Source organism: Pelodiscus sinensis, chromosome 17 (assembly GCF_049634645.1).
Source record: "Pelodiscus sinensis isolate JC-2024 chromosome 17, ASM4963464v1, whole genome shotgun sequence".
NCBI classification, from domain to species: domain Eukaryota; kingdom Metazoa; phylum Chordata; order Testudines; family Trionychidae; genus Pelodiscus; species Pelodiscus sinensis.
In genome coordinates this window covers 10,841,892-10,850,859 of record NC_134727.1, presented here as the reverse complement: position 1 = coordinate 10,850,859, position 8,968 = coordinate 10,841,892, and the positions used below count along the sequence as shown (strand labels likewise).

Below are 8,968 nucleotides of genomic sequence, written 5' to 3'. Positions count from 1 at the left end.
TGGACTAGCAGCAAAATATAACATGGTGTTGGTGCCATTTCTGACAAAAATACATTCATATAATGCACTTAAATGTTCTTCTGCAAAAATACAATGTGAAAGCTTGGAAATTGCTTAAAAAGCATTGAATTGCGTAATAGGAAGGCAAGGTGAGAAGAGAAGTTTTACCTTTTCAAATTATACAAATTAGGTAACATTTTGTTGGGGATGATGTAAGGTCACTCTCTCTGTCTTGTTAGCAAGATAAAGATCTGGAAAGAGTGTGGCTACAACAATTTTCACTAGAAAATTATTTCCAAGAATCTAAGGAAGGCATGTTATTGGGCTTTTTTGTTTGGTTGGTTTTAGGGTTTTTTTACACAAAAAATAGACTTACAGGTTTGTCATTATTGACCACAATTTATTTCTATTTCCATTGTTTGCATAGTGCTTCAGTAATATCTGAGAATCATGCTAGAAATAATAATGAGTTACTATGTTTTTTGCAAACTTATAGCTTGTGGACTGTCACAGCATAAGCACACTTCTTCTCTTGAGGTTGGAGAGTACACGAGGGCGTGGATACTGCCTAATCAGCCATTGAATCGTCGGCATTCTCTCTCGCTGTCTATGAACACCAACCCTTGGTCCAGGGTAGTACAGCTTAATAGCTAGAGTCAATGAGAGGTAGCCCTCTAACTCGGGACAGCACACTCTAGTAGCCAAAATCAGTGTGGGATGGCCCTTTAACTCAGGGCAGCATGGCTGGGTAGCCAAAATCAGTAGGGGTCAGCCCTTTACTTCAAGCCTAATAGCCAAAGTCAGTGTGGGATGGCCCTTTAACTCAGGGCTACACAGCTTGGTAGACAGTCAATAAGTTGAGGGGTTGGGGCCAGTCACCCTCTAGGGGGACCTTGGCCCACACTACTCCACCGAGTCTCGACCCAGAGCCCTATGAGCAGAGCAGAGTGGTCTACCGCTCCGTCAGTGGGGAATGCGGTGAAACATGCCAAGTTTACCAGGGTGGGAAAGGCTTCTCCTGCTCCTGCACCCTTCCTGGGTCACTTCCTACCAATGCTGGTGTGGTAGCATCCCATGTAGTGGCTGAGTCTTCCTCAGCAGCTCTTCTCCCTGGGGTTGTTCTTGGACTGTATGGCAGCAGTTTCCTGGGGCTGTGTTTTTTGCTGGCTGGGTAAGGCCTGGAACTCCAGTTGATGGTCCTTCTCCTTCAGTGGCCAGCCCAGACTGAGCTGCTCTTCTGCCTTTTATGTTGCCCCAGCACTTGGAGCATGCCCAGTCTGTGTGAAGGGGTGGGACTTTCCCCACCCACAGTGTTTTAACCCCACCTGCTTCAGTGTGGGGGATGCCCACCCCATCACATGGACCTAGAAAAAGGATAACATAGAAAAATACTGGTTTTCTTGTCTTAATGATTCTAAGACAATTCCTGTGATGGCTTTGGTCACCCTTGGGACTGTCATTTGATGTGAAGAAATACCACTGAGCCTGCCAGTCTGCCCTCTGGGGTGCCCCGCCACTCTTCCTACTGAGCCAGAAGCTCTGGTCTCCTCCAATGATGGCACAGAGTTGGGGTCATAGCCCACAGCAGAGAAACAACATGGACATTGAGATCACCTCAATTCTGGGAAAACTCATTTTCAGGGACTTGAAGCAGCACCCAGGTGCACAGCTCCAGGACCCCAAATAAATCTGTCATACTCTGTATAAAGTTTATACAGAAAAAGCTCATAATTTGTTTTCCCCCTTTGTCAATGAAAGAGAGATCTGCATAGCTGCCCCCCCATAACAATTATTTACACTGGATTTATTAATAAACAAGTGATTTTATTAAGTATGAAAAATAGGATTTAAGTGGTTGCAAGTGATAACAGACAGATCAAAGTAAATTACTAAGAAAAATAAAACAACACATGCCAGCTAACCCTAATACATTAAGAGAACTTGTTACAAATCATGATTTCTCACCCTAGTTCTTATTTCAGGCCAGAGATGTCCTTTCTGATGTGGGTTCAGAATTCTCCTCCACCTCTTTTGTTACAGTCCTTTTGTTTCCAGGTGTTTTCATATACCCTCTGGAGGTGGGGAGTCTGTCTTCACCTGATTTGACAATCATTTACTTCCTTTGCCTTATATAGAATTTCCCTAGGGTGGGCAGCCTTGGATTTCCTAACATCTCTGTGAAAAGTACACAATTCAAAATGGATTACAGTGTCAGGTGAGATGGACATGTCTGTAGCGTGCTGCAAGGAGACAGTTTTCCCTTGCTAATGGACAGTCTCTTGCTAATGCACCATTAGCTCTGTGTCTGGCTTCTTCATTGTTGTTCCTGATAGACTGAAAATAGGCTTTTGCCAACATGATCATATTGATTAGGAACCTACAATCAATAGTCCTAATTATATGCAAATAGAATATACACTTTTGGCAGATTGCAAGCTTTCCAGTGATATTTTACAAATTGTATTTTGCATAAAGCATATTCAAGTTATATCATATTCCCATTCATAAGCATATTTTCACTGGGTACCTCTACACTGCAGAGCTATTTTGAGATACCGAAAGTATCTCAAAATAGCTTTCCATGTCTATTGAAGCAGCCTGTTATTTTGAAATAGATTCAAATTGAAATAGTGCCAAATTACACAATAAGCCATTTTTACCTAAGGATGCTGTGTAGATGCACCCATAAAGAATAGGGGTTACAACATCAATTAGGATTTCTCCATCAGATTGATAAAGTGTAGCAGAAAATGGATTAAATGACTTGCTCAAGGCCACCTAACAAGTCCAATGGAACAGATTCTGATCTCATTTGTGCTAGTGTAAATACATAATAGTGCTTTCAAGTACTGATCCGGAATCCTGGCTCTCAGTCCCCTGAAATAAGCTCTAGAGCCGTGGTCCCCAACACGGTGCCTGCGGGTGCCATGGCGCCCGCGGGGGCATATGTGTGCACCCGCCAAGTGCTCTGGGCTGGCCTGGCCCCGGGCACGTGGCGCATGCATGGTTCCGGAGCCGGCCCCGGGCACATGGCACACAGTAAGCACCGGCCCTGGGAGTGCTGCAGAATGGCTGCCCGCGCTCTGGGCGCGTGGCACTTGGGGGGGGAGTGCCAGCCCCGGGCGCACGGTGCTTGGAGGGGGCCCCGGCCCTGGGCGCGTGGCTGTGGGGGGGGCCGTCCCCGGGCACGCAAGTGTCCCCGCCCCCTGGCACCCGGTGGGAGAACGGCCATGCCCCCTGGCACCCGGCAACCTCAGATGGTTGGGGACCACTGCTCTAGAGGCACAAAACAAGGAAAAAATCCTATATTTCTACTATTTCAGGAAACAAGCTATTGCCTTGTATGCCTGATTTTAAGATTCTTTTCCGTTCTTGAACTTGATGCTCAGCTAAAGGATCTTCGTATACAGTATATATGACATTAAAATTTAGAAAGCTGTCTACTATTTATGTCGTAGGGTGTCGAATGAGAGGGCTTCTTTAAGTATGGATCTGTTGGTCTAAATTTTAAAAAGTTGTTATAGGTCGAACCTCTCTAGTCCAGCACTCTCTGGTCTGGCAACATGCATGGTTCAGCATGATTTTAGTTATCTGGATGTCCGCTTATCATGGGGGTGGCCAAGTTTCACGCTGTTCCATAAAGTTTGTTTACAGCCACCAGTCTTGGCTCTCAGTGTTCTGCAGTTATTAAGCACTACTATACCCCATAAATGTTCTCTCAGAGTTCAATAAGCAGTGGATGTGTTGGTAATGCAGATAGACAATGGTAAATTCTCTGGTTTGGCATCGGTCAAGTTCTGAGGGTGCCAGACTATAGACGTTCATCCTGTAATGATTTGAGTTGCCCTACCGGAGGCCCTGCTAAATGTGCCTAATTTTCAAAAAAGTGTTGAACTCACTTTCGACAAATCAAGACCATTTAAGGTGTCTCCACCTGGGCCACCCAAAAATATCATGCCCCTTTAAAGGTTAGGGCATTACCAGAAAGGATATGTATACTCAACAGAAAGTGATATTTCTAGCTGTGGTTATGCGTGCTATCTTTGAGCAATCACCCTAAAGATAGCAGTTCAGTTGCAGTGTCACAGACTACCCATTCAAATTTTTACCTGATGAAATTATACTTATGTGGCTAGTTCAGGCCATTGTAGCCATTTGTTTCTGTAGTATGGCTCTAGTCTGAGGCTTTGCCATGTTCTAAAAGCTGTAAACACTGTCCGCAGTTTTGCCAACAAAACACTTCTACCCCCTATGAGTGGGATTCCTGTTGCAGACAGAAGAACATCCTGCTGACAACACACTTGCCATGGCAACATTTTTGTCTTTCAGAGGAGGAAGGGTGTTATGAATGAGAAAAGTTTAGTTGCTCAATTGAAAGGCTGTCTATATTGGGAATGTTTGGTGACAAAAGTGCTGTTGACAGGCAAAAAAAAAAATCACTAAATGTGAAAACTGGTCAAACCAGTTTTTCTGCCTCCCATTGTCCACATGGGCACATTGCTAGCTCTCCTGTTGACAGATAGAGCAAAGCAATGTGGGTAAGCATCCCACAGTGCAGTGTTGTAGGAAGATATAGCTTATCCTGGCCCTTCTTGGGATTCCCTCTTAGCTCTGTGAGCGTTCCATGCTAAGAAATGTCAAAGCAGCACAAGTCTCTCCAGCTTTCCTGCTGCAGCAGCAGAACAGAAGCATTCCAGTGAATTGTTTTTTGTTTGTTCTCCAAATGAAGAAGCTCATTCAGTTGTCAAATATTTCCTGGAGCTTTGAAAAGGGAGGGAGGCATGTCTGCAGAGCAGCAGAGATCACAAAACACTGAATACAACCTTCAGGATATCATTGTGGATATCATACAACCTTCAGTATCATTGTGGGATACTGATGGAAGCCGGTTCTCTTGATGAAACAAGCACCAGAATCCATACTTTATCAACAATAAAGGCAGGGGGAAAGACAAAAGTCTCTTGCAGGGGTGGACATTTTTTGTTGCCAAACCTGGGTGTTTTTCCTGACAAAAGTCCCATTGTAGTGTAAACGCTCTCACTGTTTTGTTGCCAAAAGGCAGGTTTTGACAACAAAACATGCCAGGGTAGACCAGGCCTAACATTGAAGGTATATAAGGTACGAAGTGCTGTATCTTTTAATTGCTCTCAAGTATGGCAATATCCAGGGTAGTTTTCGAGGTCATAGGCTACCCATGTTCTTTATGTAGTTAGCATATTAAAATGTAATTTATTCTATTCCCTCAAACTTATGGGGAATACATTTTTTTCATTTTGTTTTTCAGTTATATGCATTACAGAAAAGGGAAATTGCATGCTAATTTTTAGTTTTTGTTTATTCTGTGTATCATCACCAGGAATGTGCTAAAGAGAAAGGAGGAGGTAAAAGAACAGACTTCAAATCTATTCTTTGTCCTTCCCTCTTCAAATATCCTGTCATTTTCCATCCTTTCCCTATTTTCCTGATTTCCTTATCTGTCATTTCCTCTGCTCTCCCTTCTTAAAAGCTTCTTTCCTATCTTCTTTTTATTTCAGTTTCCTTCTCCTATCAATTTTTTATCTTTTTTTTCAGAAAGAACAAGTGTTTTTAACTAGTTTGTTATTGTGCTGTTCTCTGACATAAGTCCAAATCTAAGGATGTTGAAATGGATGGCAAAATTCCCTTCATTTCACTAACATAGGTCCCTTATTTTTTTAGATGGCACTTCTGACAATTTAACCAAACCAGTGCTATAAGATAAACTAATACATAATCACTCTCTGTCTCTATCCAAACTTTACATCTGGAAGGTTTCAAACAAATAAGCCTTTAGAACAATTGATCAAATCAAATATATTCACTCTTAAAATAAAATGATAATTAAGTGAAAAATAGAACATCTAGTCATGGAGATACCTGAAATGGAATTGAAAAACTTTCCTTCATATTTTGTTTATATGTTGTTTAAATTTCTGGGGGAATTTATCAGCGTTCAATGAAAAAAGAGTGTGACAATCAGTAAAATATGAAGATACAGGCCAATGCACATATGGCAAGTCGATACCAAGTACTCCTGGGAGGCAACAAGCAGTGGTAAGTGTTTCTCAGCGTACGTCTAGACTGCAGAATTTTTCCAAGATACTGGAAGTATCCTGGAAAAGCTTTGTCATGTCCAAGGAATGTGTCTGCTTTTCCAAAAAAAAATTTCAGAAAAGCAGACGTATTTTTTCGGCATCCCTGTAAAACTTCATTCATACGAAGAAGGGATATTCCAAAAGAGGATTTTTTCCCAAAATTTGGCTCAGTTTATATAGGCCAATTGTTGGAAAAGCCTCATTCAGAAGAAAAACAGAGAAAGATACACAAATTGCGGTTCACAATTTACGTATCTTTTTCCGATAGAACTTTGTAGTATAGACATACCCACAGTGCTTACAGAGGGCAGCAGGCTGGTGGTCTCAGCTGCTGGGACCATGCTATTTCCCCTCCTCCAATGCACAGAGGAAGTGGATATGGCTGGCCTGAAGGTTCAGAGGGCTTGGTCTAGTGGGAAATTGGACATCTAACTCCCTGCTTGTCTCATTCCCCAACAGCGCAGCAGCAGCTGCCAACTGGCATTTACTATCCTCTGTATAAGTGCACTGTGCCATCTGGCAGGGACTGTTTGAGTGAGCAGCTGGGACTGGGGAGTTCTGGCACTTGCCAAATTTGGGTAAAAATTGGTGGAACATGAATTCTTTCTTTTTCTAAGTGTATGATTTTTTGGTGGAAGTTCAAAACACTGAAAATAAAGGGCCTTATGTCTTTCCTACAATAAAAATGTAAAAATCAAAGTGTTAATCAAAGTAGGTAATTTATAGCCAACAATCTAAGATGAAAGGAATCTTTCTGCTGAAGAAATTGTCTGACCATGTTTGCGGACAGCTCCCCAGTGCTATATAATAATGCAAACAATGTTTTTCCTTCCCAAAACAAAGTGGTTAAAATTATATTCTCCCTAGCTGTATGGAAATGCACTAATTTGTATCTTTCTAAAGCCAACACATTTATGCTTTGGAGATACATAATTTAGCAATGAACAACAGACAGAATGTTTATCAGGTTTAAAAAATGGGTACAATAACCTTCAGACTTCAAATGAGCTGAGAATGCTCCTTTGATATTTTCTGCTATCTAAAATGTAAAGGGTATTATTGTCCTTAAAGTTGCCTCCAAGAGGCAATGAACAAACGAGGAAGGTCCTGTTTATTAGTGTAATGTCCTAAAAATCCTATTAATACCACATTCTATAACAGCAGAGAGAAAACAATTCAAACCTTGGTTTTCTTCACAGTCTCTGAAAAATGAAGATAATGAACTTTCCTTATGCTACTCACGGTTAGAGATGTTGAAACTGGTTTGGATAAAAAAAAATACTTACCAGAATCAAGTGTTATCTTCAACTTTGTGAACTCTGATTTTCTCCTCCCACTCCAATGTTCACTTCTGCACAGTACCACTTCCAAGTTTGGGATGAAAGAAACAGAAATACCAACATTTACAAGAGATTAGGGGTTTCTTTGATTTTAAACATAGATGCAACCAGAAAGCATTAGAACACACTAAAAGGGACACCTTGTACAAAGATATTAAGCCAATTCTCCAGACCAAGAAGGCTTAGGTAAGCTTCACATATTGTAAGCATGTGATTTTGATGTGCTTAATCCATGATAAATTCAGAGATTTCTGTGGCTAACTTTTTAGTACAGTAGTAGTAATATCACCATGTAAAAGAGATAAAAAAAGGAAACATCTGCATTCTAAGTATAAATAAGTAATTCTATTTTGTTTTTTAGTTTGTAAATGTGACATAAATGGCACAATAGTGAAACTGGACTTTAGAGAACTGAAATCTGAAGGATTTACATTAATGTGGAAATCTGTTGGATTAGCCCTTCATTTAAGTGGCATTAATCTTAATTTCCCATTGGCTTTTAAAGTAGACAGTCTCAGTTTTGAACCTTCATTTTGTAGCTAACAGTATTGAATGTTCTGATTGTCAGAGGTGCCAGAAGTAATGCAATAGAGCTGTGATTCTACCAGGGTTCCCCACACCTCAACCAAAAAGGTAAAAATATTTTATAGCACTTCTAGCATTTCTGCTTCTTCTCTCATCCAAACAACTTAAGTGACAACAGTAGTAAGAGTAATTCCTTTAGTGCAGTGGTCAGGCCTTGTCAAGACTGCACACCACATGATTTGGGTATCTGTAATTGCAGGAAACCATTGCTGTCACTCAAAGCATTGAAGGAAGCACGGAATGCCATGTTGCAGAATACAAGTTATTGTGCTTTCTTTAACTTTAGGGCAGACATTTCATTAATATCTGCACATCAGTACTTGTATTCAGAAGGATATCAAGACCCTCAAGGAAGAGCAGTGCAGTGATTATGTCTTCCCACCGCAGATGACACCTGTAGATTGAAGAGGAAACAATGTAGGCAGTATGTTTATTAAAACAGATGGGCAGGACTATTTTTCAGTTACTATTTTTCAGTCCAGTTCTTTACTTGCTAAAAGAGACACATTTTGTAACATGAGGTAAATTTGGCAAAACTTGGATCTTTTTGTGATGATACAGCTACATTGCAAGTGGTACAGCGGCCCACTGCAGCAACCCAATGTAGTATACTATAATGATAGAAGAGATTTTTTTCTCACCATCTTGACAGGCAGTAGCTAGGTCAATGGAAGAATTCTTCTGTTGACATGGCTTTGTCTTCAGTGGAGGTGAAGTCAATCTAAATACATTACACAGAATGTGAAATTTTCATTTGTTATGAGCAAAGTAGCTAGGTTGACCTATGTTTTTAGGGACCACGCTTTAGAATGCACATTGCTGATTTCCATAGGATGTATCTCCTGTTTCAATAAGTCCTTCTTAAAGTATCAGTATCATGTCATTGGTCAAGAAAGTTTTGTTGTTTTTCCTTTTAAACGTAGACCTCTC

The 8,968-nt window shown here is 41.0% G+C and overlaps 1 long non-coding RNA gene across 2 annotated transcripts; it reads right to left on the bottom strand.

The window, feature by feature from the left end:
* Positions 1 to 502: 502 nt before the first annotated feature.
* Positions 503 to 8,750, bottom strand: LOC142818660 (uncharacterized). 2 transcript variants are annotated; one of them, XR_012896242.1, is made up of 4 exons: positions 8,359 to 8,750; positions 7,400 to 7,477; positions 1,966 to 2,175; positions 503 to 1,364 (listed from the first exon to the last, which is right to left on the bottom strand). It is a non-coding gene; the product is annotated as an uncharacterized LOC142818660 (long non-coding RNA). The 2 variants fall into 2 exon arrangements; XR_012896241.1 differs by having other exon boundaries at positions 7,400 to 8,750.
* Between the last annotated feature and the right edge of the window lie 218 nt (positions 8,751 to 8,968).